Source organism: Nicotiana tabacum, chromosome 3 (assembly GCF_000715075.1).
Source record: "Nicotiana tabacum cultivar K326 chromosome 3, ASM71507v2, whole genome shotgun sequence".
In the NCBI taxonomy this organism is placed as follows: domain Eukaryota; kingdom Viridiplantae; phylum Streptophyta; class Magnoliopsida; order Solanales; family Solanaceae; genus Nicotiana; species Nicotiana tabacum.
The window spans coordinates 76,512,064-76,516,104 of record NC_134082.1 but is presented as its reverse complement, the minus strand read 5'-3'; the positions used below and the strand labels follow the sequence as shown (position 1 = coordinate 76,516,104).

General features: G+C 36.8%; 1 long non-coding RNA gene across 1 annotated transcript; it reads left to right on the top strand.

Moving 5' to 3' along the window:
• The first annotated feature begins 211 nt into the window (after nt 1–211).
• Nucleotides 212–714, top strand: LOC107815064 (uncharacterized). Its single transcript, XR_001654691.2, has 2 exons — nt 212–573; nt 677–714. It is a non-coding gene; the product is annotated as an uncharacterized LOC107815064 (long non-coding RNA).
• Nucleotides 715–4,041: the final 3,327 nt, after the last annotated feature.

The window sequence follows — 4,041 nt, the reverse complement described above, 5'->3', positions numbered from 1 at the left end:
AGACCAAATAAAGACCTAAAATCTGGGTAGCCCAATCCCAATTCCCCTGACCCGTCCAATTAACCCGTGACCAGCCCCATAACCGATCCGACCCATCTCCCTTGTTAGTTTAATCCTAGCCCTTCATCTACTTCACATCCAATGGCTATAATTAATTATTTAAGCCATATAAAAACACCCTTATAACATTTTACACAACCCTAACCCTACAAAATTTTACCCAGCCGCACCACCCCTCTGCCACCGCTACAACACCTCCAAACCCACCGGAAAATTCCTTCCACGTAAGCAATGTTCCCCTCATGGTCCCTCCTCATCATTAGGATTTGATTTTACGTGTTTTCTTCCTATTTTTCATCTTTGGATTTACCTCTTTTAGGTGAAAATAGGAAAAAGGGGTGCGTACGATTGAGTTGCACTCGATCTACTCCCTCCATTTCTCTTGTGTCACCAATAGAAGAGATTTTCCGATTTTTATTTTGAGGATTCTTGGAAATTCGTCGAGGTTTTTCATATTTCTTGGGGAGAAAGTCTAGGGTTTTCGAAGCTGGCCTATATATTGAGGCTTTTGAGGTCAGTCTTGTTTTGTTTTTTTTTTGGATTCAGAGAGAGAGATCGGAAAAAAGATTCTAGGGTTCTTGGGCTAATTTTCGACTTTGCTTTGTATAAATTTCAGGAAAAAAAATCTATAAAAGAGTTACTTTCTGTCTTCTTCATCTTGGAATTCCGATTTTTGAGTTTTTTTAAAAAACATGGGTTTCGCTTGAAGATCCGAGGTTTGGTTTCGAGTTCGTCGCGGTTTGTTGAACGCAGTTCGGGTATCCGGTCGCGTTTCGCTGCCTCTGTTTGGGAGTTCCAATTGAATATTCTGTCATGGACTCATTCATTGTACAACTTTGTTCAATTTAGTTATTATAGCTGCTGAAATTTCATCAACTAGAAAGCAATTTAAGGTCCATCTCTCTTCTCTTATCTCACTGATTTTTGGTTGGGTCTGAATATGATTTGAGCCTCAACTAGAAGGGATTCGGGAATGCGTAATTTGTTTAGTTCCTAATTGAGTATTAAGAGAAAGTAGTTTGACCAAGATTTGTGAAACTGATTTTGAGGAATCATTCTTTTACACCGAAATATGTGTGAATTCTTTAGTATTTTTTTTGAGTTATTCTAATTAGAATCTGTTGGAGTATTTCAAGTTAGATGTGATGGGCTTCTCCAATTAAACTACCACTTTTGCTAATTAAGTGTGCTTGGCAGCCCAGTGCAACACTTTCAGTTTTTCTTGTGTCTCAATATTAACTCGAGAAATTTAACATCGTCGAGTAATGAAAGTTTAAACTCCCTGATAGTGCTAGAATTTTAGATTAGTTTTAATATAGATAAAATCGTAACGTGAAACTTGAATTGCTAAATGAAATTTAATTTCTTTAATGTAATAAAAATGGAGAGGTTTTGAACATCTTGAAATATCCTCAAGTATATATGCCATGTCAGTTGAGATTAAGTATGTCAATTGTCAAATTTGGTAAGAGACTGTTGAGAGCATATTATTTTCCAGAATGTTTAAACAGAACAAAATGTTAGTTGGTCTTTGTTATCTTCATATACTAAGGTTAGGCCAAATTTGATCAATTAAGTTGATTTCATGTTCACCTCTTCGTGAGCTATAAATGGTTGTTTTCTTATGTTAGTTTGCTATTAAGTGAGTTCGCACCCCTGTTGTTTGTTGAACTGTCGTTGACATCAAATTGCATTTATTTTGATTTGAGTCATTATCAGATTAATTGTTGGCTTTGATTGGATTACTGGTTCTTTAGATTTTGGTAGCATCATTAGAGATTAAGCATATTTTCACATGAGCCATAGTTTAAGGTTCTGCTAGTTGCTTGTTCTTGGAAATTGACATGGTTAAAGGGGGATTTTAGGGGGCTCTTATCATATTTGGATCCACCATTTATTTCTTTTAACTGTTATGCGTGTCTTTCCTAGCTTATATATTTTTTTTGGATGCTTATTTCTTTTGATTGGTCAATATCTGCTTGAATGATTGATTTGCCATGGGAGTGTCAAGGAAAGACCAAGCCTATTAGTATTTATTTCACATGCATACTTTAGGATTAGGCTCGGACTAAATATATAAAAGGTAAAGAATTAAAAGAGATGAGCATGAAATTAAATTTTATTTTTCTTTTAGTTTTATTTATTTTACCTTTATTATACTGTCCGCTAGGAGCATGCTTAGGCCAATCACATTTGGGTAGGCAAACCTTTAGGATGTTCGTGTTATAGCTTCTTTCTGAGGCTAGAGGTCCCCCCTTAATCAAATTATCCAGGGAATCCCCCGAAGGATTTGTATATATTTTATTCCGGGGTATGCCCCGAAGTATTTGTACTTGGAGATCGATATTAGAACTTGTAGTATTCTATTTTTATTTTATTAGGTGGGGACGACCTCGAGCCTCTTTTGATTGTTTATTTTCTTTTTGGGTGTTATTACCTCAATTTGAATGTCTTAAAAGCCAACTTGATTGAGTGCGTAACCGTACTAATTACGGAACTCAGGGAATGCTTAACACCTTCTCCCCGAGTCAAATGAACCCTCTTTCTTAATCTCTGGTGCGGACTTGCTTTTAGAGTCTAAAATTTTTTAAAAGGAAAAATCATTTTAAGAAAAACGGTGACCTGGCACACCGAAATCAAATGTCAGGTGGCGACTCTAAGTTATTTCCTTTGAACACAATTTTGTCACTTTTCAAATTGAAAACCCTTTTCAAGTATTACTAAATATTTTATTTATTTTAAGAGTGTTAAGTGAGGTTTGTTTGAAAAAGGGGTGTGATATCACTGGCGACTCGGCTGGGGGCTTGCAGGTTCGAGCTAGTATTTGATCTTGTTGGCTTTTTAGCATATTCGGTTGAGGTTTTTATGTATTTTGTTTTCTTTATTTGATTTTTATTTTGTTTATGTCGTCTTATTATTTGCTAGTTGCTTATTTGTTTACCGTTTTCATTTTTATGTGTTTATTGCTTTATAACTGTCATCATTTGCATAACCTCGGGTCTTCTTTATGCAACAAGTTTTTTGGAGTACGTATGAGCGTACACGGCCTTTTTGTGAGTCACTCGTGTCTTTAGGGGGGTGGCGTCGGAGCGTGGAGTGGGCGGACAGTTAGAGCAGCCGCCATCGACCACGTGCCGCCCCGAATCGCCTTGTCTAGTGAACCCAAACCGTAGGTTAGCATTTAGGTAATGCTTATTTGCATCATATCATTTAAACCTAGCAGGGTTCGGTCCCAGGCACCGTGTCCCGTTGTAGGAGGCCTATCCAAATTATGTCAAAATGGGCTTATGGCCCAAAAAGACATTTAATCATCCTTATGTGCTACATGCTGCATTTCTTTAGGGGTAAAAGGGTCATTTGGCGGACCAACAATATTTGAGGGTGAAGTATAAAATGAAGCAATTAGGACCCACTCGCATTTTTCTTTCATAATTTTTCAAATATTCAAAAAAAATGAAAAAGATTTTACATCTTTTATCATTTTCCAAAAAATTCAAAAAAGGGAGAAAAAGAAAATCCAAAAAGATTTTACATGTTCCATCATTTCTCAAAAAGACAAAAAAAAGGGGTTTTCCAAATTAGTTGCATTTTTAAAGGCTTTCTCCCATGTCTCATCTTCCGAGACGTGATACGTAGGAAACCCACATAGATTCCGGTCTTCCTAGTATCTTAAGTTCTTGGTTTTGCGGGGTCTTAGCCAAATCTTGCATTTCTAGCCACTTTCGGCCACATCGGTCATTTTTGCATAATGGGGTCATTTTCGCAAAAGTGGTTCAATAGCTCATGTCTTAGGATCTTGAGTCCACAACTAGGTGTCATATTATTTTAAGGTCCGTCCTTTTCAAGTTTGCATCTTTAGCCACTTCTGGCCATATCGGGCGTTTTGCAAAACGGGTCATTTCTGCAGATTAATTTTGGGCCATGATTATTGGGAGTTTGAATCCATATAAGCTTTTGTAAGGTATTCTCATGCCTTTGAGG